Here is a 24,422-nt window from a genome sequence, read left to right as displayed (position 1 = left end):
GGTTGCTTTTTTCAACAATTTTATCCAAAATTGCCTATTGCAGTTGCCAACAATTATTTATTTTCAATAAATTCCGCATTATGTTTAAAAAAAAAAATTAAAAAAAAAAAGGAAAAAAAAAACGTTTGAGGAAGAAAGAAAGAAAAAAAACCTAAGTGGGTGTTGGAAAAAAAAAAAATGAGTGGCTGTAATATTTGGTTGTCGACCAGTTTTAGTCAAGGGGTTTATATCGACGCAATATTTTATTGTTGTAAAGGAAAAAAAAAAAAAAAGGAAAAGGTTTAAATAAACATTTTTTCAAAAAAAAAAAAAAAAAAAGGAAAAAAAAATTATAAATTACGTTGCGTTTGTTTGTGCTCTGGTGGCCGAGCCGGGGGAGCGGGCAGGGGGGGCAGTGGGGACCCCCCTGGTTTGGCTCCCCCCTCTCTCCCCGGGTTCCCCTTGCCGGGAGGGGCCGGATCCCTCCCGGGGAGGGGGTTCGAGGGGTGAGGGGGGGTCCAAGCCCGGCAGCGCTGGGTTCCACCTGCCGCGGCCCCGCGGAAAAAGCGCTTTTGGGGTGGAAAAGGGATTTTTGCGGCTTTTTTTTTCGGGGCAGGATGCGGCGCTGCGGCTATAACCAGGCTATAGCAAGAGTTGTGCGTGCCTCTATGTGTGTATTTATATTTTTATATCTCTGTGTGTATATATATATATATATATATATAAATAACTATATCTATAATGCATATCAGTGTATGCGCTGCCTCCGCGCTCCCCTCCACCGCACCGCGGCTCTGCGCGCCCGCGGGAGGGACCGATGGGACCCTAATGGGGTTTTTTAACTCCACATCCCCCCACCACCACCCCGAGGAGCAGGAATCAGGGCACGAAGGAAGTTTCTTTTGTTCCCACCTTCCCTCCACACACCCACCCACACCCACCCTCTGCCGGGGCTCCTGAACCCCCCCCGGGCCGGGCCGCCCCCGGCTCCCCCGGGGCGGGCACCGGGGCTGCTGGGGAGGAATAATCCCAGATAATCACAGCTCAGGGGGGAGAACCAGGGAAGCTCCAGCCCCGGCAGAAGGGGGGACTCTGCAGGGGGGGTAGGAAAACAGCAAACTTCACAGCATCACCAATGAAATAGCCTCTTTTTTTTTTTTTTTTTTCATTTTTTCTTTTCTTTTTTTTTTCCTTTTCTTTTGTTTCCCCTTTTTTGAAGCTGAGTCTTGGAGAAAACAAACCAACCTGTTTGCAGAAAGGTTGGTTATTGAGTTTTTTTGAAAATTACCTTTAGAAGCCCTGAGCTGTCTTGTCCTCGGTGACCCAGCAGAGCAGGAGCTGAGTGGCCAGGAACCTTCTTTGCTTACAGCAACCACACCATCCTCTACCTGTTAGCCAGAAGGATTTGGGATGTTACCAAATGCTTTGTTTCTTGACCACAAATCTGATTTATTTATGTTGGGATTTTTGGTAAATTTTTGCAAGCTGCAGCACAGTGCAGCCCCCACAGTGGTGATGCAAGCAAGGCCTGGTTGACCCTGCAGTGGGACAACGACCTGCAACTGTTTCAGAAAGGGATTATAGCAGAAGGAGAAGGAAATAGAGTGCTCCCCCAGATCACGTTTTTCAGTCAACTCCAAAAAAAAAAAAAAAATCATCACCAGTGTGCACCATCTAGAGTGGGTACCAAACCATGAGTAAAGAGCTGTGGTTTGTAAAGAGCCCCAACTAAGGACATGGAGGAAAAGCTTCACCCCAAAACATACCCTGTGTGGTCACTCTGGTTCTTAACATCCAGGGTCCCCAGAGGTGAAGTTCTTCCAGCCAGCACTGGTTTGGAGGAAGGACAGGAGGCTGTTTCAGAGCCTTTTTGGCTGTTCTGTAAATGCAGCTAGAGCCAGGGCTGGGCTATTTTAAAATAAGAGAGAAAAGAGATGTAACTTAAAATGCAACTGAGTTTATAAAGAGAAAGTACTTCAAAGATTATTTGAAAGCTGGGGAACAAAAAAAATAAGTAAAAAAAAAAAAAGTTAAAAAAAAAAAAAAGGAGAATTTAATTTAAAAAAAAAAAAAAAAAAAAAAAAAAAAAAAAAAAAAAAGAAAAAAAGAAAGTCTCTGCTCGTCCCTGCCCATACATTTCAGTATTACTGTGAGCAAAAGGAAACTCTTTTGTGCCACCTAATGTTAAGTACAGATCACTGTCGTCTCCTTTGCTGCCCATCCTACAGGGTGTGCCTGGGGAGGCCCCAGCATCCCGGGGATGCTCAGCCTCCAAAAGTCCCACCAAACCAAGAGCAGGAAAAGCAACTGCAGCTTCAGAGCCACGGCTCAGGTTACCTTCTGGATTTAGGAAATTCTTAAAAAAAGAACTCGAGAGGGGGTGGAAAGAAGCATGGGGTATAATCATAAGAATGAGAGACTCCAAATTTGGTCTTCGTGAGAAGCAAGTGAATCCAGAATGAGCACACCCAGGCTTTATGTAAGCTGCCCACCCCCCTGCAGCCATCCCAGCAGCTTCTGCAAACCTCTGGGCTCCCAGCAGCTTTCCCTCTGCTCTCCTTGGAGGACCCAAGCAGCCTGGTTCTGCATCCTCTGGCTCCCAGTATGAAGAATTTATGGTGTGTACTTAGCAAACCGTCCACACTACTGGAAGATACTCATTTAGTAGGGAAATCTCTCTTTAAAGAAGAAAGGGTTGGAAGAAAGCATTTCTCTGATAACAGTGAATTACACTGCTTTTGTGATTCTAATGGAGAGTGTTCAACATCAACAATTTCTGAGGCTGAAGCTCCTTGTGCATTTTATGTTCTATGAAACCCGAGGCTTCCTTTGGATGTAAATTTCAAATATTCTCAGGCTGGGCTTTCCTCCTCTCCAGAAGACTGTGGGAGGGGGTTCACTTGGAAGGAAGAATGACTCCAAGTAAGCAGGGATGCTGCCTCCCCTCAGAGTGGTCTTTGCAGATCATTCAGAATACGGACCAGTAACTCTGCACCCAGACTACATTTGCCCAAGATGCTTTTAAAATCTCTCAAAATTAAGTATGCTAATTGGGGTTTTTTTGATTGTTTGTTTTGTTGTGGTTTTGGTTTGGTTTTGTTTGTTGGGTTTTTTTAAATTTCTTTCTTTAAGGAGCAATTCTACAGGTTCAAGCAGAGCAGATCTGAGCACCTGTGTACCAAAATTGCCACTGATTTTTAGGGCTGAGGCTCGTTTAAAATTGAAGCCCTTCTCCAGGAAGCAGGGAGAATGCAGGGCTGGGGGTGATGCCCTTAGGCCAAGGGTCGTATCCCCAAAACCCAGACACAGTTCACTATTTTACTCACCAGAGCAGCTGCCGTGTAACTCACTGAGCTCCTCCGTGTAAATTAAATTACTCACTTGTGTCACTTGTGTCTCATCCTGAGGGTCCATCCTAGAAAAAAACATAGGTATAACATTTTAGGCAGGTGCCAGTCTCCCCCAAAACACAAGAGATCAGGGCCCTCATTTGTGCTCCCTTTCCCCCTTTTTTCCAGCCTCCTGTAACCAAGAGAACTGGAAAGGCTCCACAGCAATTACATCTTTAGGATACGTGATAGCTGCAGTTAAGATCTTTACAACTGATTGCAGGATAAAATTTACTTCAAATGTGCAAGAGCCCCTTCTTAAACCCCAGTATTTCAGCTGCTTTCCATTATATAAATACTGAAGAATCAAAAGCAATTAGAGCGTACGGAATTCCAAATGGTAAATAATTCCCAAATCAAAACCTTTATTAAAGCAATAAGCATCTTTTTTTTTTTTTTTTTTTCTGTTGTTGTTAGCACCATCAGATACAGAAAGGGCCAAACTAAATAACTTTTTGGTTGAATGTAAGGGAAAGAAAGCTTCCATGCTGAAGACCAGCATATGAAATCTTGCCCCAGATGGATTTTTGGTTGAGTTTTTTTAAGATTCAGAAAAGCAAAAGGATTTCAAACTACCCTTTTACGTGGTGGTGATAGTTTGTAGGGGCCCCTCCTTCACAATCAGAGATTTGGAGCATCACCTCCTCAATTCAAATGGCAAAACAGTATTAAATCTCAGAAGGGGGCAGAAAAAAGGAGTCAACAAAAATTAAAAAGCAAATGGTAAAAGGAATTTCTGCCAGCTCTGGCTTGTGGGTGCCATCAATTGCCAGGTCCTGGCTCTGCAGCTCCTGCTCCATGTTCTGTGGGCACAGAGCAGTGCTCAAACCACACCAAGGAATCTGCTGCTGCAAAAATCATTTTTAAAATGTGGCCATTCCAAGCTGGGCCTTGGAGAAGCTGGGCAGCAGCCCCTCTCTCTCATCCTGGGATTAAAATGGTGCTCCAAGATTCTGCTGCTGGATTTTATTCTATTTTTTAAATGGTGCCAGTCCCTGACTTCTGCTCCTCGAGTACAAATAATATTTACCTAAAGTAGAAATGCCATTTCTGAAATGAGGTTGGTTTCCTTTTTGGCCAAAGCATGAAGTTTTGTTTCACATGTTTATCATCAGACCTTGGGAAGGAAAAAGAGAAAAGATACATTTTAGAAAAAAATTATCAATAAATAAAAATAGAAAAATCTATTAATAGCAAACATAAAAATTAAAATTTATTTTAAAAATAACATTTTAAATATTTAAAAATAAAATCAGCCCACAGACCTTACTCATCAGAAAGTGGCTTGGGGGGTGGAATGATAACATCTGAACCCCTCCTGCCAGGTCTGCTGGAGTGCAAATGGAGGTAACATGAGCTGCTCCCCATCCAGGGCTTGTACTTCTGTCTGGATGATGGGATTAGTCTCCCTTACATCTCTCTGCAGTTAGGAACTTGTGATCCAGTTAAAGCAGCTTGAAAGGCTCCCAGCAGGTGCTGGAGGTCCCACCCACCACACCAATTCTGTGCAGTTCCTGAGGGGGGAGGCAGGGGCTGGGCTGCTGTGGGACTGGAGGGGGGGAACAAGGAAAAAAAAAAAATCAACATCTTGCCAGAAAATACTTGCAGGCAAGGAAAAAAAAAACAGCCACAGAAAAAAAATCTCTTCCTCCCCTACAACCTGGAAGTGGGGTTGTTAAGGCATGGACACAAAGGCTGTTGGTCCTGAGTATGTGATACTTTGCTTCACACACTGTATGGCCACGGTGGGTCTCCTGGACTTCAGAAATGTTAATTTACTGCTGGAATTTTGAGTTTGCAGAAACCATCCTGTAGAATGTCACAGGGGGATTGCTAACTGCACAGGATGATTCTAGCTCTGTGCACGAACAGAATACGGATCCCAAACTTTATTCCCTTTGCCATCACTTCTTCACAAAGAAAACAGCTCAGCAGTGGGAATTCTGTCCCAGTAAAGATGCTGCAAGGTCAGAATTCTTGTGGACAATTCTGCTTTTCAACTGAGTAAGCAAACCTCTCTGTAGGTGATGCTCCACAAAGCCAAGTGCAGGAATGACACAGTGCTCCCAAATCCTGCCTGGCTCAGCCAAAACTTCTCATTCCTGCAGCAGAGCCTGAAACTCACCCAAAATGAGACAGCCAAGGGAAACCTTAATGAAAAAAATAATAGGATAGGTTTTGCTGTTGTATATTCCTCATTGTATAGCAATGCTGTAGCACAGCCCAAGATTTACCTTTGTAACAAAATCTAGAGAGAAATGAAGATGTGGTAATGTGACTGGAAATGGTTTTCTCCAAAAAAACAAACAAACAAAAAAATGCAGTGGCACAGGGAGGATTAGATAAATGGATTAGATGGAAGCTGAAGTTCAAAGATTTTTTTGGGGATGGTCTATGAGAAAATGACAAACTGGGATTGTTGAGCTGTCAGCTTCCCATGGTGGAGAGCTCTTCAGTGACCAAATGTTCCCCCTGGCCATGTTCTGCTGAAGTACTGCCAGGGAGGGGTGCAGGAGAGATGGGGAAGGTCCTGGGTTCCCTTCCTGAATCTGGGAGCAGGGAGGTGGGCACTGGGGTCACAGCATTTCACCCCAGAACCTGCACCCCCAACCCTGGCTGTTGCCTCTCAACCCTCTGTGCTGGGGATTTTTCTTTCCTAGGAACAAGGAAACTCTGCAAACACCATTCCTTGGGCCAAAATAATGTGTGGAGTCATTCCAGCCCAATCCAGGAAACAAGAGCACCTGTCATGGAACCTTCATCCCAAACACAGATGAAAACTGAGTTCTGTGTCCATTTGCTTCCCTCCAATTCCAGACCATCTCCATCCACCCCCCCATCCAAAGGGTCAAACTCCCTGGGATTTTTTCCCTGCTCTGTAACATCCCACATCCTGACTACAAAACACTTTTTGCTGAGTTTTCTATCTTGAGAGCAGGAGAGGATGGGAGATGGGACAAGAGGAGGGTGGACACCCTGCACATCCCACAGAAAGATTAAAAGTGATGAGTTCAGGGTTGGGGGGGCCTCGTTTCCATCCCCATTACAACAACTGTCACCAGGGGTGATTTATGCCTGGCCATTTCTTCCTCTTGCCCCAACCTAAGCCACAAAAAATGCAGTCCCAGGGCTCGTAACGCCTCATATATTCTCAAGCAGATAATAGTCAACTGCAATGATTTGACCTTTCTGGGATTTCTGCTGTTTGATTCCCTCACCCTGGCCATGCCTCGTGTCCACAGCAGGAACCTGTGGGGATTGCAGCAAGGGCCAATCCAGCCACAGAATATTGAAAAGGTTAAAGTCTGTGTTTATGGGTCTATTAAATGTTTATAGTCTTTCCCAGGCGATGCTGGGCATTAAAATTATGAGGCCTCATTCTCATCACAAACACTGTAACGAGAGCAGAAAAAGGCAATGAGTGAATCTGTCCTGAAGGCAAGGGCTGTAACAAGAGCATGAAACCAGCACAGTATTTATTTGCTCCTCAGAAACAGTTAAGAAGGAAGAGATGACACCACAGAACTCAAACCCACACATCCTGTGACACAACAACAAATTGCCCCAGCCAGAAGGTACCAGAAACCCATCCCACCCCATCTCCTCCACTTCCCAGCAGGAAAGTTCCAGTGGGCTCCAGAAGTAGCTTTCTGTTCTCAGAGCTTTTAAGCTAAAATGCAAAAAAAGCCCAAAAAACAACAAAAAAACCAAATTTTGCTGCTCTTTCCACCCTGTTAGCAGGGTCTGTGCTTCAGTGTTTCTCTCAGAAAGACAGAGACTCCAAATCAAGACCTCTGGCTAATGGTGGTGATGGTACCAGTGATTACTTTAAATTCTTTTCATTCTTTAAACCTAAATAAAGGTTTGGAATGCATTCAGAAATTAAAAAAATAAAAAAAAAACAAACCCCAAACAAAAAAACAACCTTGAACAAACACAGATTTTTATTCATCAGGGACCAATCCCATCAACTTTCCACCAAAGCTCCAGCAGCACAGCAGAGCAGGGTCTTGCTGCACAAGGACTTGGGGATCCAAAGGTCTCATCCCACCCCTATGAAACTTCTGCTTGGCACTCTGCTTGGCTGTATTTACATGTATATTCTCCTGGCAAGGGAAAAAAAAATATAGCAGCCCTTTCTGTCACCTGTAAATGATGCAGATGTCCACGCAGGAAGAAGAACTCCCAAACAAAAGCCTGGTCCTCTGTGACCCACTCCAAGCCTGAACTGGAAGTCACTTCTGCTTAAAGAGAGCTGTGAAAATAAAATATGCAAAAATCAGTATTTTTTCCCCTACTGTCACCTCAAACAAATTACTCCAGAAAACCATGATATGTTTTCATTTTAAAAAATCCCTTCTGATCTGATAACTGGTAATGAAAATAACAGGTCATTAAAATGGCAGTTGTTACAAGCATCTGAAAAGTAAAAAACAAGGCATCAAATATAACAATGTCACTGATATTTATTTTACTTTCTGCTCTATCACTAAGTGCTTTTTTATTTGCTTTGTAACAGGGTATTAAAAACCTATAGGCAAAACAACGTTCTGTGTTGCAAAGGATTAAAAATACAGTGTAGGCACCAAACCAGGATTCAGATCACTTACATAAAAATTGATTATTTAAAGGTAACTAATATATATTTATAATAATACCCAGGGGGAATTGAGATACCTCAGCATAGAAGAAGAGAACAGGAGGGTCTCAGCCTCTCCTGCTCAGCTGGGTGTTCTTCTGGGACAGTCCTCTGTAAATCTGTGCAGCTCACTCTGGGAGGGGTAAAAAAAAAAAAGAGAAAAATTAAGAAAACCTTTAATTGGGGTTTGTGGGCTGAAGGGTGGAGGATGCTCTGTTGTCTGTGGCAGTACTGTTTAGGCAGCAACTTTTTGGGGTGGTTCCTGAGCATCTTGTGGTGCTAACAACACAGGTCTTTGCTCTTCACACCCACCTGGGTTGTAAAACCACCATCATTGGATGTACTTTAAGGAGTAACCATTCTTGCATTACAGAAAAGCAGACTTTCCAAATAAAACCTGCTTTAAACAACAAAATAAAATCCCAAAGCAGGAGGAACTGTGCCAAAAAACTCTTCCTCCTTCCCATACCCAAAGCAGAACATTTGGTCTCAGCTTTGAAGCAGAAATATTTTTTTCCATACATTTTTTGGGGGTGGGTTTCTCTGCACTCTTCCACAGAAGCACGGAGAAGTGCAGCCTCACCATTAATTTTTGCCATCCTGCTTGAACCTGAAAGGATTAATTCAACATATTCCCCCAGCAAATCAGTGAGTGGTATGAAGGGGAGAGAGTGGGATGCTGAAGGGCTGGGGAGCTGAGGAAGGGAGGTGGTGATGAGACCAAAATTGCACTTTTTTGATGGTGCTTAACATCTAAGCAATATATTGTGCAAACATCTGGTGCAATAGAGGCCACGTGGCTGGATGGATCAAATACAGGGGGGTTCATCACTCTTCCATCCCAGCCTCATGGGCATGTGGTGTGGATGAGCCTTTCTGCTCACTCCAGCTCCTCATCTATTGATTGGGAGCTGCTCTGATTCCCCCTGTGCCTGGCTGGGGATGCAGAAGAGATGAAGCCACTGGGAAATCAGCAAAGCAGCAAGCTGAGCAGTACAAATTGCTAAAAATTATTTAATACTGGGGAAGCCAAGCTAGTCACCCCCTGGCAATACTGTCAATTAAGCGTATGAAATTAATATTAATTATCACCAATGAATTGTTTGTGGGTGCAATAATGAAGAGAGAAAATAAGAAGAGGCACTGCACATTGAAAGATACAAAAAACTGTTATTTATCTCTGCATATTTCCTCTGAAATCTGTTTTGGTTGCATTAAGAAGTACATTCCTAAGTGTGTTTGCTTAGTATTTGAGTTGCAAATAAACCCAGGCAGATTAGAAAGGGCCACAAAGCAGGAATAAGCACTGAAATTCTGTCTGATCTGGGAGGTTATATTCATTAAAAAAAAAAAAAAAAAAAAAAAAAAAAAAAAAAAAAAAAAAAAAAAAAAAATCAGAAAAAAGACCCACAGAGATGCTCAGCAAGAATGGTCAGCTTTGAAAAAGAAGAAACCAGCAGCACTGGGTAATATTTTCAGAGGCTGGAACATCACTCCCAGCCCATGCTGATGTGCTGACCAACAGGTTGCAGGAACTTTCTTCTCATATTGTAGGGGGAGGAATAAAAGCCAAAAGGGAAATGTTAAACCTATAAGCAAAGAAATCTAAATCTCTGTTAGGAAAATTATAATTAGCTTTAACTAATAATTTTGACCCATTTCTGGATTGAAATTGCACTCTGCTCTGCACCTGGAAGGAGGACGTGCCAGGGGAAAGGACTGCAGAGAGGAAAGGTGGTGGCACTGGTGCCACTGGTGCTGGCATTGGGTTAGGTAAGTGTATCACAGAGATTTGATCAAAATAAATCTTCAGAGAAGCATTTCCCCCCAGGACTTCCTTCCTCCACCCCCAAAAAGTTTTTGAAATACCTGATACCTGCTGCAAGCACAGCCAAGCCTGAAGGCACAACAATTGGTCAGCACCAAGCATCTTGGGGGATTTATTAGGACTGCTTAGAAAACCTGAAATTAAAAATTGGGATAATTTTCTAGTGCTTACTTCTCTGAACTGAAAGGTGACCCAAACCTCAGGCCAGCTCCTGCAGGGCTTGCAAGAAGCTTTTTGGCAGCAGAGCTCAGAAACAGTGGGTTGAGGGGAGCAAAAAGCTGTTGCATCCCATGAAAACCAAGTTATACACACCCCAATCTGTAATACGAGTCCCTGTCCAAAGAGGTGGGGGCCTTCTTGAAGAACCTGAACATTGACCAAAGATCTGACGAGCTCCAGAAACCCATTGGACCATCAGCACCATTAATCCTTTTTTTAGACCCACGTATAAGCTGATGGATCCGTTATGCTGCTTGAGGGGCATAAATATCATTTATTAAGACAACCATGGGTAGTTCTTTGCAATTATTTTATAATGGAAACATGAATCTCAGTTAAAGTCAGATTTATGCTCTCTCTGGCCTAGCCCAGCACCTAGACCTTTGATCTCAAATTATTTAGGAAGTGGAGAACTCTCTCCATGGGGTGTTTTCTGCTTGAAATGTGCAACAAGCAGTAAAAAAAAAAAGAGCAGGATCTCTGGGGGTTAACACTTTCTGCTTCCTCAATGCATATCTGGGACTTGATTGAGCCTCAGAGCTGCACTTTGCTGGTGGCAAACTCTGGAGGAAGCTCCTGGAACCAGGTAGAACCAGGTGCTTACAAGGGGAAAAAAATCCTCCTAAATCAAGGAAATGAAAAAGGCATCAAGAGAGAGAGAGAAAAACTTCTTACCTTTATAATATGGACTTATATTAATGTAAGGAGCCATCATTTGAGCTGATCTGTGCCATTTCTCCCCTTCTTCCAGCCTGTCACAAAAGCAAGACATGCAGCAATACTTATTCAACCAAAAAAAGGATGAAATAGCTGAACTCAGGTGGGGTGTTTGCTCCTGCAAACTGTTCCTCTGCTGCTGCTTAAGGAAAGCAACAATGCAAACTCAATTATCCCACACTCATGTAATCCATCCAGTAAAGTTATAAATGCAGATTCCCCAGATCCTTCCCAAAGGCCTTGGCCAATTTTTTTTTTTTTGCCAAAGGTAATCCATGGCTGAAATGCATTTGTAATTGAAATGTACAGTTATTTCAAAGGTACTCAGCAAAATGACTCGGATTTTCAGCAGCAATGATCCAGTTTGGTGGGAGAAATGGAGAAACTGGTGAAGTCACACTGGGATTGCAGGAGGAGGACTTGGGCAAGCAGATTTCCAATGGGGAAACACCCAGGGACACTTTTAGGGATGAACAGTAAAGGGTAGGAAGGGATGAATAAATATTAGTGGGAGCCCTGTACCCCCTCAGTTCTGTTCTTATTAAGGATTCTTCCCAAGTTCAGCACCAGGCACATGGATGTGGGAAAGGGCAAAACCCCCTGGCCATGGCCAGACCACAGCCTGGAGAGGTGACACAGGGACACCTGGGAGGTGGCCCCATCCCACCCCCCTTCCCAACCTCTTCTGCATTCCAGCAGCTGATATTGTCAACAAAACTCTGATTTTTTTAAATGAGATGATTTCAGAGCATCGAAATATTAAAATTGAAGGTCATTGGAAAAGCTTTAATTTGGACAGGAAAAATAGGGATAAACTGCTCAGGGTGTATCTGCCAGTTCACAGCCTCAGGAACCAGAAATCAGTTTGTATTGCTAAAAGCAGCTGCAATCCTTTGAAATTTATGGGAGACTGAGGGAAAATAATTCTGAATTAATCCAAGCCCTTTGACTTAAAATGATTTTTTTCAGTAATTATTTTTTTTTAGTCACTTGAGCGTGGTTTTATTTAGAAGCCCAGCTCACAGCAGAAAGACACCCTTCAGCTGGTGTAAACTGTCAGGGCTGGAATTTAAAGGAATTGGCACCATTCATGCCCCAGAGTTGTGCTTGGGATGGTAGGAATCCCTCCTCCTCCTCTTTCAGGACCATGTCATTCACATTGCCCTTTATTTTTCTCCATTAGACAAACAAAACCAATGATCACATTTATGGCAGGAACAGAAAGCAGACCCCACAGGCTATGTGTTGTGAAAAGAACTCTTTCTACCCAGCCAGATAATGCCTGAAAAGGTGAATGAAAAGATTTTAGTCGAGAGGAAAATGTCCCTGTAGGACCCTTCTCTAATTCTGAGCTCGTCAGTAACGTCAGCCTGGCTAATCCATACCTAGCTGGGAGTTCAAATGAAAAATTCATTAACTTTGTGTCCTTTAATTTATTAGGTGTAGCAACACTCCTCATCAGGGGCTGGGCTGAAAGGAGGGGACAATCAGGGAGCTTTGCTGCTTGCTTGCAACTCGATGGGCTCACAAAGGCAGGGGGACAGGTTTGGGAGGAATTACACACCCCTAATTAGAAGAGCTGCTGTTTGCTCTCGGCACGCCAAGAAAAAAACCTCAAATCTGCCATCAAAGACCTGAAACGGCCATGGCTAAAACCAAGCTGTGGACCAGACAACAGCAGAAGAACCTCAGTGACAATTCCATGCCATGGGGGTACATAAAAAGGAGATGCTTTAGGCACAAGAATAACAAAGGAATGAATTCAAATGAATTCAGACTCTGGCAGGATGAGGTGCTGCTTCACATCCACTCCTCTCCCTTCAAGATACCTCTTCACATGGCACCACAAAGGGTTTTGCCCAGCAAACTGTCTCGGAAAGCAAGGGCAGAAAATATAGAGAATATTTTTGTACCTGGGTGCTGTCTGGCTCCAGGGGCTCAGGGGTTTTGGCATGGCTTGAACCTGGGGAGAACAACCCAATCCCAGCCTTTTCTCATCAGGTTGATGGAAAGATTCAGATTTATTCAGAGTAAAACAATATTTTGTCCTTACATGACCCTCCCCCTGTGTCCCTTCCCTCCCTCTTGGAAAGGAATAATTAATTATCCTTGTTTTCTGCCAGAAACCACAGATAGGGAGTGGGGTGAGATGGACTGCAGCCAGGGCAGAGCCAGCAGCAGAACCATGGCTCCAGCCTGCCAGTCCCAGGACCTATTAACAGTAATACTTAATTAGTGTTTGCATTTTCCAAGCAAAATGTAAACACGGATCTGCACCAGCCAATGCCAGCTGTGACAGAGAGAGTGATGTTATCCAAAAGCAATTTCCTCTTTTTTTTTTCATGGGGGCATCTCCAGTAGGTAGGACCATAAAGCAGCATCCAAATCGTGCCACCTCGTGCTGTGTGTTTCCAAAGCACAGCAGCAGGGCTGTGTCACCAGTAAGACCAGCAACTACTTAGGCTGCCAAGAAAGGCTAAATAAAGTAGTAGGAAAAAAAAAAAAAAAAAAAAAAAAAGCATCAACAAACCCCACAAAAAAGCCAAGACCTCTTGCAGCAATCATATATGATTTCAATTACGGAAAGAAAACCACCATATGGATACACCCTTTGAAGAAGCAAATTATTGATACCAAAATTAATTGGTCTTTGGAACAGCAGAAAACTCTGAACAGCTGTAAACCATGTTCACAATGAAATCTGAGGCTAGTGGAGGTTAATCTGGGCTTGAGTTTCTCTATAGATATTAAAATGAAGTTCAGCTGAGCCAGAGGACCATAAAATCAGTTTGCTGCTCAGGCCTGTGCAAAAAATGATACAGATGCTTTGGATGTTGGCCCTCCACCCCCCAACACCAATGCCCTGCTTACCCAAACATGCCACCGTGTCCCTCTGTCACCTCTGTCCTGAGGCTGGTTGGCCAAACAGCTCCTTCCTTCCAGTCCAAGTTCTCCCCCTCCAGCATTCACACAGACAAAGAGCTGGAGGAGAAAATCACACACGTGAGGATTTTTCTGCTGCCATAATTGCAAAAATAAATCCCCAACTAAACTTTGTCACCACTGCTTCCAAGAACCTCTGCCACATAGGTGTCAGGATAGCAACTGGTCAGACTTACATGGGAGATGGATATGATGGGGACAGACACCTTACCTTCCTCTGTCATCAGGTGCTTGTTCCAGATATTGGAAATTAGCAAAGTGCTCCATCAGCTCCTGGATGTCCCAAAAGGCAAAGGAAAAGTCTCCTTGGCCTCCCTACCCTCCTCTGTAGGGTAATTCTGGAAGGAAGCCACAGGGGTAGAAGGGGAGGAAGTTTCCTAAGAAGCAGAGATGAAGCTTGATAGTTTTCCTGGAGCTGGGGTTTCTCACTCCCCACGTGCCACAGGAGGGAGGTACAAGTGTAAAGTTTTATTTGCATGCCACATCAAGCTAGAAAGAGGTAGATTGTGTACATGTGAGAGCATAAATCTTGAAAATCATTGATTATGAAACACAACTGTGCAAGGGCTTAGCCAGACACCTCTGAAGAGCATCACCCCAGCTCAATTTTGGAATAAAGTAGCTAGCTCAGTGATATCTTCATTTCTTGAAGACAGTTGTTCAGGCTCTTTTCTCTACTGTATGTTCCACATTAAGTCATTATCTATGCTGTTCACTCCATTAATTCTGCTAGTTTTATTAGCAAAGTTCTGCTGCCTGGTCCTGTAGCAGTGACAAGCATTTCTAAAAGCTAATCTGACAGATAATGACTCCATTAAGTGTTGAATACTAATTGGTTTACATCAGGGGCCTGAAATTAATTGATGTAAATAAATTAGCACCTGAGCTTGCATCACCCCAGCTTTGGATTTTCCTAAATACCAATGATTTTTAAAGCTTGTATCTTCAGTAAAAGGCAACGGAATATAAACAGACAGGATGAGTAATTAAAATGTGGCAACAAAACAAGACTATCAAGATGAGCTTAACAAAGATTGTTTACCTCTTGATAGAAGGGGTAGTGCCTGCCTGTACAGGCTGTTTACACTGCTCTGACTTGTACAAAAGATACTTTTCTGACAGCTTCCCAAAGATGTAATTATCATTACTATTAATACCAGAGGCAATGACCCCCACACCATTGCTAAGATTTAGTAAAGTTATATGATACACCAAGAATGTGTTCATCCCGACACACACCTGCCCCTTCCCTCCTAGAAAGCAAGCTTTAAATCATCAATTTAAGGAATTAATAAAAGTGGTTCTTTTTTTAACAAAGGGATAAAACCCCATGGTAGAGGAGGTTTGTCATTGGAATGACACAAATAATGACTAATTTTTAAAGTGAGTGTAAGTTTCTTCACCTCAAAAACAATCAATAGGTTATAAGACACCAACAAATACAGTCTATTTTTATACACAGATTTACTACATTCACCTTCCCCTTTATAAGGAAAATAAAATCTGATAGAAAGCAAACACAACCTGAGAATAATCCACATGTCTTGGGAAAGCTGAGATCATTTGGAGCAGTTAAACAAATTCAACCTAGGGCATTACATGGAGAGTCCAAGCCAAGGTGTGAGCACACAGCTCCATGACCACCAGAGCTTCCCCAGAGCTGCTTTCCCAATGAGGTTGATGGAAAGACACCCATTACCTTCAGTCTTGAAAAAAACCACCCATTAACTTCAGTCTTGGAAAGACACCCATGAACTCCAGTCTGCTTTGGATCCAGTGTCCAATTCCTGATTTCAGATGGGATACACAGCTCATGGTTGTGTGCACCAAAGTTTCTCTCTAACCTCCCCTGGTTTTGATTCAGCCACCACCAGCATAACCCTGGAAAGACACTGGGAGGTCACCAGTGAGAGTTCATCACAGGAATAAGAATTCCATGAGTTTCTCTTCTCATGTAATGGATATTTCTTTGTCAGGGCACTGGACACCAGAGCTGAAAGGGTGCAGTTTTCTGGTAGTCACTGTACAGATGCTTAATGAGAATTCAGAAGATATCATGAGTTAGGACTCCCCTGTTGGGCACTAAGTATTTCTTCATTAAATTCTAATGAACTGGGAAGAGTGTCAGGTTTGGTCACACAGCATATTCCCCCCCACCCCTCCTTTTTTCATAATTGTGTTAAGATGCATTTAGTTAATCCTCATCATCCTTATGACAAAGAAGGGCTGAGAAAACACCTTGGTTAAGAATGGAAGGTGGATAAATGTGTGAAGACAGAAAACTCAGCAGCACAAATTATACGAAATAAAACCCAAAGGATTTTTCTGCATCATACAGAACCCATCCTATCCCTCCAGACAGCTCCTTGTTTCTCTCTTCAGGAATTATGGCAATAAGGTTATGGCCAACAAGGATGGGATCCCACCCCATTACCACCTTTAGAAAAGGAAGGTTTACATTCCTGAAAACAGACCCAGCATGGAGCAGCAGCCTCTCCCCATCCCTAAAAGAGGGGTGGGTGCAGATAAATCCAAATTGCTCATCAATGAACTGATGAGGAGTGTGTAACTATTTCAAGTGTCACCCTGGTGCCTGAAGGCACAGGAGGGGCTTTTCTAAAAGGCATCAAGCAGTAGAGAGGAACAGGAGCTCCTGTGGTTTGGGGAACTGGCATCTTTACAACTGGAGTTACTGTAATTAATTTCCTGTAAGTACAGGGTTATTACAGAGAGTAAGCAAGCATAAAAAAAAAAACCAAAATAAAACTATATTGGCAATGAGTCAAAAACTACTTTCAAAAGGGTGATAGGAGTGTGAGAAGGTTTGAAGGAGAGCATGAAAGCAGCTGCAACAAAACCATGACTTCTCCAGGCTCCATCCAGAATTATGACAAAGCAGAAACTGATTTCCAAACTCCTTCCTTGTCACACTTTGGGCAGAGCCCAAACCACTGCCTTCCCCTCACAAGCCCCATGGAGCTGACCCCAGCCACACTCCCTGGTGGTGGCAGCTGTTCAAAGGACATCAGGTCACCTCTCTGGGGGCCAGGCTGTTGCCAGCATGGTGACACTGCACGGGCAGACCCTGGCACCCCATCACATCCCCTTAATCACTGCCTCCCAGGTGGAAATCCAGGGGATTATAACACTTCATCTTCTCCCTGGCTCTTGGCAAGGCAAGCAAAGCAATCAGGCTGTTATGGCAATTTTATGGTGCTTATAAAATTAATTAGCAGCCTATTAATTAAATTTTGTCATTAATAATATTATCTTTTCTTCTCGTTCCTTCTCTGCACAGGCTTTATTTGCTGGTCTTTTTTTTTTTTCCCCCCTCCTCTTGCTTTGTTTTTTTGTTTACTTCCCAAGCCAGACTCAGCCCAGCTTTGCTCTCCCAGCTCGGCTTTGCCATCCAGGAGGTGAGGAACCAGAGCCCTGGTTCTTTGGAGACATCAGGTAGGTCCTGTTGTTTTGTCATTTTCATTTGGCTTTCTTGGTTGTTTTTTAACTCCACATTGGGAATAATCTCAAAGAGACACTTTCATAATATTTTACATTAATTTAAGGCCAAAGTGTATTTGATTTGTACACTTGCCAGCATTTTGAAGCCTCCCTCCTGGGCTCCTGTCCTCTTCCAAACCATCTCCGGAGACTCCTTTGATGCTTCGAGGATGAGGGATCCCCACCACCCCACAACGTGAGACATTGTCTGAATTGGAAACTTTCCCAGAACAAGTTTGCTGGTTCAAGGGCTCCATTTGCAATGAAATACAGCTCAGTCCACAGGGTCTTACCTTCAGCCCTCTCCAGCTGTTGTCTCGGGCAGTGTTAACCAGCACCACACTCCTGACGTGTTCCTCTCTCCTCCAGGAGACACCAAATGACTCTGTTCTTGGCAATAAAATTCCTACTGGGCTCAGTGGGGCTTTGCTTGGCTTGTCTTTGGGTTTCATGAAGTTTTGCAGCCCTGTATTTAAGGCTGAATGGTGTTGTGGACATATCTTCCATGCACACAAACTGCACCCATGGTGAGGCATCACTTGACCCCAGAGCTTTTGGGTCCGGTCCTGCCCTGCCCTGGCCAGGAGAGGGGACACAACCAGCACTGTCACAGCTACACTGAGAGGGGAAAAAGTTAATGTGGGCATGGAGTTCCACCCAGGCTTCTCCACTGCTCCATCTCCCCAGAGCTTGGGGTCACCCCCGTGCCCTGAGTGGGGTGAAGACCCCAACCCTGCCTCAGCCCTGGGGTGCAGCAGGGTGAGGGGTGCTGGGGACAAGGGTGGTGATGAGGTGCACAGTTTTGGGGTGCATGGTGAAGGGGTGCAGCAGCAACAATTCTGGGGTGCACAGTGCAGGGGTGAAGCAGCGGTTCTGGGTCACTCAGTGTTAGGGGTGCAGCAACAGTTCTGGGGTGCTCAGTGTAATGGTTCAGCAACAGTTCCAGTGTAGGGGAGCAGCAGCAGTTCTGGGGTGCTCAGTCCAGGGGTGCAGCAGCGTTTCTGGTGTGTAAAAATAGTTTTGGGGTGCCCAGTGTAGGGGTGCAGCAGCCGTTCTGGGATCCAGCAGCAGTTGTGGGGTGCCTGGTGATGCAGCATCAGTTGTGGGGTGCATAGTTTAGGGGTTCGGCAGTGTTTCCATGTGCAGCAGTGGTTTTGGGGTGTGCAGCAATAGTTTTGGGGTGCTCAGAGGAGGGGTGCAGCAGCAGCAGAGGGTTGCGGGGTGCAGCATTGCCACCTGCAGCCGCTCCCGCAGCACTGCAGGGCGGGCAGGACCCGCTCCATCCCGGCGGTGACATCGCTCCCTTCACTGCCATGGACACAAAAACCAACCAACCAACAACAAAAAACAAGAATAAAAAAAACCCCAAAAACAAACAAAAAAAACCCCAAAACCCAAAAAACCCACAAAAAGACCAACCCCCCCACAAAAAAAAAAATCAAAAAACCCCCCCAAAACAAAGAACAAACAAAAAAACCAAACCCAAAACCAAAAAACAAGGACAAAAAAAACCCCAAACCCCCCTCAAAAAACCCAAAACAACCCCCCCAAAAGAACAAAAACCCAAAGAACAAAAAACCCCCAAAAAACAAAGAACAAAAACCCCACAAAAACAAAAAAACAAAACAAACAAAAAACCCTCAAACCAAACCAAAAAAGCCAAAAAACCCACCAAAAAACCCCAAACAACCCAAACCCTCCCCCCCCCCCAAAAAAACCCCCAAAAACATAAAAGCCCCCAACCAAACAACAAAACCCAAACCCCACATTTTCAAGCAGTTGGGTGCAGACATGGGGATGGTGCAGCCCCAGCCCGACCCCTCAAGCTGTCCCGGGCAGAATTCCCGTGGGGTTTCCGAGCTTTTTAATTCCCCCAATTGCTCAGATAAAAACTTTTCACAGCCTTGCTCAGTTTGAGCTGTGATTTATTTGCCCCTAAACAATCCCAGGTGTTTGAACGCTTCGGGCAGTCCCTCTGCCCCCACACGGTGCCTCTTGCTATAAAAATCCACACCAGCAGTACCCAGTTTAGTTGCTGATTTCTGACCAGTACAATCCAGTTTGGTCGCTGCTTGTTGAAGCGCTGCACGGAAACCTGCAGGGATTTTCCCCGGGATGTAGGAACCTCCAGGCTGCCTCCTGGAAGCCCTTCCCACCCACCCAGCCAATGCTGGATCCTTTGGGAATCCTGTTCCTGGGATACCGGGTGCTCCCTGGCACCTCTGCTGGAGCCCATAAGCTCAAAGCAGCTTTGGTTTGTGGCTGGGAAAAAATGCATTTAAATATTAAAATATGCCAGTTGGCACAATCGTACTATAAAATAACATTTGGACCCTATTATTATTATATTTTAATTTTTTTTTGCTGGGGAAGTTTGATAAATTGCTGTTATAAGGCATTTTAAAGGGTGAGTTAAAGGATGGAGAGGCTGTTAAAGCACTGAAGCCCCTGACTGCTGCTGAAGCTGAGCAGCAAATCCATCCTTTCAGCTGGACTCATCCAAATATATCACAGGGTAACCCCATTTATTATTGCAAGTGATGTCCTTTCCTTTTTTATTAAAGTCTTTACAGTTTCCAAGTCACTTTCTTCAGGATTAAGGCATCACTGTACTTAAATAACAGACAAAAACTTCATTCCCCTTTGGCTCATTTTGGTGATGTTGGTACCTGACATGGGAGGATTTCACTGCTCTGATTTACTTGAGAAATAACATTTTTGGAGCCCAAAACGTGGGTTCAGGTAAGGTTGGTCTGTGCTGGAGAAGTCCCTGAGCAGCAGGACACAGCAGGGAGATGTCCTGGGGACAGTGCCACCATGGGACACCCTGTGCCAGGCTGACCTCCAGGCCCCAACTTCAGCCTTTGTTTTGCAATCCTGAACCTCACCAAAGGTGCTGATACAATAAAACCTTCCCTGTTCTAGGAGGAAAAATTAAATTTGCCATTATTATGCCTCCACACAAATCCTCATGGAAGAGTCAGCTTCTCCTTGCATTAAACAACTGTATTTCAGAGTGCAGCAGTTAATACCAACGTCTTTAGAGGTCATCAAGCTCAACAGTTTTAAAAAAAAATTAATCTCAGAATTTACAGCAGTTAAATACAGCTAAATAATTAATGATGAGGAAATTGAACTTCCCATTGAGATTGGATTAGGAGCCAATGTGGGACACCACTGCTGTAGAGCCTCTTTCCCTGGGGAACCTCCCAGAAAAAAAAAGCCTCTTTATTGCTTTCCATATCACTAATAAAATATGAAAGCAGAGAATACAATAAGATTTTCATATCATATTAATGACCTTCAGAATGCAATCAGACTAGCAGCTCTCACTGAGCAATTTGCTAACATAATATAAAATTGTTAATAGGAGATGAAGGTCACTAAGACATTATAAAAATCAGTGTCATGACAGCAGCTCACCCAGGCCTTTCAGCAACAAGAACAATTAACTGGCACCTTCATTTTTGCAACCCCTGCTTGGTGCTCATGGGTCAGGCACCAACCTCAACATGAAGCCACCCAAAGTGTCCTTTGGCTCAGGGGAATTCACAAAGTTGGTGGAGAAAGAGGCAACCTCACCGTGCTGCCATCCACTGAGCCCAAGTGACAGAGGAAGGAGGAAAACATAAAAGTTGAAACAATTCAAAAGGCCAAACAGAATAAAAGCCCAAGGAAAGAAGAAATGCAAAGGAAAGCAGAGAAGCACCTTCAGAGATGGAAAACTCACCAAGCTGGGAAGCAGGTGTAGAAATCATCCAGTTTTGGGAACCACATGAGGCTTCTCCCACCTTGGAATTCTCTTCCAGGTCCTCCAGAATTCCTCTTCTTCCCGGAGCTCACCTAAATTTCAGTATACACAATACCCTACCATAAGGCCATCTAGACTTTAACAGCTCATTCCATGCCAAGCCATCTCATTTCATTAACTTCACACATTCTGCCTTCATTTGATGGCCCTCATGGCCCTGACACTAGAAGGGACCTTGTAAAAAATCTTTGGAAAAACATTAACTGCACACATCAGATTTATTCTGTCTGTGATTTGTTTTGTCTGACTCTACCTACATCACCTGCTAGTGTGGATCTGATTGAAATCAAGTGAAAAGTCTCTGTGAAATCTCTTCTGCACCTCACTGACAGGTCAGAGCAGGGCTTCAGTCCCATAAGCAGTTTTTATCCAGGTCCTTCAGCTCTTGGAATGGCAAAGGCAGTGGAGGAAAGTGGCTGGGAAGTCATTCTTCATCTGCACAGCATGCAAGAGGGGCATCTCCTCCCAGAGACTCATTTTACTCTCCGAGTCAAAGCCCCTTTATATGCATTTTATCCAGGAATTGATTGGTGTTTAATTAACCTACTCTTTATGCCATAGTCAATCTTTAATTAAACGCATCCTTAAGCAGAGAATTTAGAGAGCAGCCTGGAAGTGCAGAGAGCAGTTTTATGGTTTCCTCCTACATGAGAAAAAGGGAAGGAAGCAAATAGCTGCTGGGAAGGAGAAGTTCTCCCCAGTCTAAGGCAAAGGGGGTTGCAGGGAACCCATCACCCAAGGAGGCTGGAAGGTGTAAAGCCAACTAAGAGGTAACTCCTTGGAGAAGAGATGTGTGTGTTTCTGCACACTCAGAGGAAAATCCTGAAGGAGTTTGGGTTTTATCCACCCCATCAATGAGCAGAAGCTTCCTATGACAAGATCTGCAAGCAAATACTTCTGTTGAATAGCCTAGCAGAGCATCACTGGCAGCAAATCATCCTATTCTTAGCTCTGTATAATTTGTAAGGCCATTTGAAGGCATGTGCTGGGGCATAAATCACTTGGAGTACACAATTGATTCATGAGGAATTTAAGTTAGTTCACTCAGAACTCCAAACAATTACCACTGGGGTGATTTTATAAAATGTCTCTTCCCTTGGGAAGAAAAAGCAGCTAAATCAAACTGGGTTTCAAGCCACAGAAATTAATGACAGGTATTCTCATCTCAACCTGCAGGATGCTCTGCACATAAATCCCCAGGTCAGGATGAGGCTGGTAGAATTTTAAGCATTACATGAGCCCAGACTCAAAATTTAAATGAAAAACTCACCTAAAATGGGACAAGCTTTCTGTTGGTGTTTTTCTTGATTTATTTCAATAAAAGCAAACTTTAAAAAACCTGGAGATTCTTAGAAAAAAAAGGAGCAAACGGCTTCTTGACTCTGGCAGAGAAATATTGAACCACCTCAGCATTAACATCAGCAGAAAAGGTTGGCATCTCATGTTTGACAGCCTGGAAACAAAAAGGTCCACAAATTTCTAGAGACCAAACCCTTCACCACCATCCCAAGGACAGCACAGCTCAAGCCACACAGGGGCTCTTCCCTAGCACAGGGGAGAACTCTCCCCCGAGCCTCCTCAAAAAAAAAAAAAAAAGTATTGTCTGCTTCAAAGCTACTTTCTATGGCTACTTTTCTATATTCAAAAATTATCTTTTTGCAGGAAAAATAATAAATGTGAATGTGTCCCAGCTGGAAAGCAGCATCACAACAAGGGAATTTCAGAGTTCAGTGGGAAGCTGGGTTGACTCCAGCCAAAATAAACTCCAGGGAGAGTTAGCCCCAAAGTAGGAGATGCTTTGGAGTGCAGTTTTCCCAACAGCACCAGGAGGAGCTTTATGTCTTAGAATCAACCACTGAGGATTATCCTGGTGCTCCAGGAATGCTAACAAACAGGTTCAGGAGCATCCCAGATCCAACCAAACACCAGGAACTACACCAGGTACAAGTGCTGGTAGTTAAATTCAACCTTGCCACTCTCGTCCCCTGTACCAAGGTGACCTGGAAAAAGCAGAAGCAAGATCAGAAGGGAAATAGTGTTATGAGCCACCCAAAAGGCACACAAATTATTTTAGGTCATATATTTCAAAGGTGGAGTTGGGTGTCCCTCCACCAGCATCATTTCTCCAGCTCTTTACTAGACCAGACCAAGCTTGGGATGCTCAGGATGGAGCTGGTGCCTCCCCAGCCATGTCACAGCAAAGGGAGAACAATTTGTGATTTACTAAGCTAATCAAAACTTCAATTGATCCACTTTGTATTTTGTCTCTCTCTACTCTACAGCAATTTAGGGTGTTTCGGTTTTTTTTTATTAAATACAAAGGCCTTCCCACGTTTCAGAAAATTAATCACTTTTGGTATTTATCAGCTATGCCTTCCTGCTTAAAATATGTTTTATAATTCATTAAAGTAGCTCAAAAATTAAATTCTTAACACCCCTAGGCCCAAAATATGTTTAAGCAAGAAAACTAAGCACAGTATTAAATAGAAAAAAATAGTGAAATATTAATTTGGCCTGTAGCTTTTTGAATGGTGATTCACAACAATTAATTTGAAACCAACTCCTGCTTTTGCCAGGAGTTTGCTGGGAGCTTTCAGTTGCATTCCCAATTTCTTCCAATCCCCCTTCTTTCTGGTGGCACATCCAATCACTGCCAACCATCCCTGAGCCTGAGCAGCACCACAGAAACACTGGTTTTAAGACTGGTACAAGTGGTAACAAATTTGGTGGCAGAAGTAAAGCAGCAGCCTCTGATATAACTAAATATAAACTAATAATTACTATTAACAGTATCTATACTATATATATGTGTATGTATGATATATTGTATAAATTTATTATAACATAAATTAAAATTAATTATATTACCATTTATAAATTATAAATATTAAATATAAATTATAATTATAAATCCCACCCCAACAAAGCCTCAACCAGTGAGTTAACACAGGCCACCCACCCCAGCCCTTACCCAGGGCACATTAAATCACAATAAATCCCATAATCAAAACAGTAAATGAAGTTGTATTTACAAGCTACAGGTGTCTAAGTTACTTCTGAAAATAGTATTTAAACAAAACAAAAAAAAGCAGTAAAAACATACACCTGATCTCTATTTTGATCCCAAAATATCTCCTTTGTACCTCAAAAATGGGTATTTTGTAGATTCCAGGATTTATGCTCTGGATTAGAAGTTTCCAAATTTGCCTCCTGCTGCTGTTCCCAGATGTTTCTGTGCTTGGCTGCACTGGATTCAGGTGTTCAGGAAAAGCAGATGAGGTGCCAGAGGTGCCAAGCTCCACATCCAAGTGTTGCCCAAGCCATAGGAGGTTTTACTTCGGATATCAGCAAAATTTCTTCACTGAAAGAGTTGTCAGGCTCTGGGCACCCAGGGCAGGG

General features: G+C 43.5%; 2 long non-coding RNA genes across 4 annotated transcripts; both read right to left on the bottom strand.

Moving 5' to 3' along the window:
* Window positions 1–3,154: 3,154 nt before the first annotated feature.
* Window positions 3,155–18,115, bottom strand: LOC139802607 (uncharacterized). 3 transcript variants are annotated; one of them, XR_011728710.1, is made up of 8 exons: window positions 17,496–18,115; window positions 13,926–14,037; window positions 13,643–13,753; window positions 10,730–10,806; window positions 7,515–7,623; window positions 4,634–4,917; window positions 4,399–4,485; window positions 3,155–3,394 (listed from the first exon to the last, which is right to left on the bottom strand). It is a non-coding gene; the product is annotated as an uncharacterized lncRNA (long non-coding RNA). The 3 variants fall into 3 exon arrangements; XR_011728711.1 differs by having other exon boundaries at window positions 13,926–15,735; window positions 17,506–18,115; XR_011728712.1 differs by lacking the exon at window positions 4,634–4,917.
* A 192-nt stretch (window positions 18,116–18,307) lies between these two features.
* LOC139802648 (uncharacterized) lies at window positions 18,308–24,339 on the bottom strand. Its single transcript, XR_011728735.1, has 3 exons — window positions 24,129–24,339; window positions 20,943–21,055; window positions 18,308–18,520 (listed from the first exon to the last, which is right to left on the bottom strand). It is a non-coding gene; the product is annotated as an uncharacterized lncRNA (long non-coding RNA).
* Window positions 24,340–24,422: the final 83 nt, after the last annotated feature.

The sequence above is a fragment of the Heliangelus exortis genome, chromosome 14 (assembly GCF_036169615.1).
Source record: "Heliangelus exortis chromosome 14, bHelExo1.hap1, whole genome shotgun sequence".
NCBI lineage: Eukaryota > Metazoa > Chordata > Aves > Apodiformes > Trochilidae > Heliangelus > Heliangelus exortis.
The sequence above is the reverse complement of the archived record's forward strand: the minus strand, read 5'-3'. Positions and strand labels throughout refer to the sequence as shown.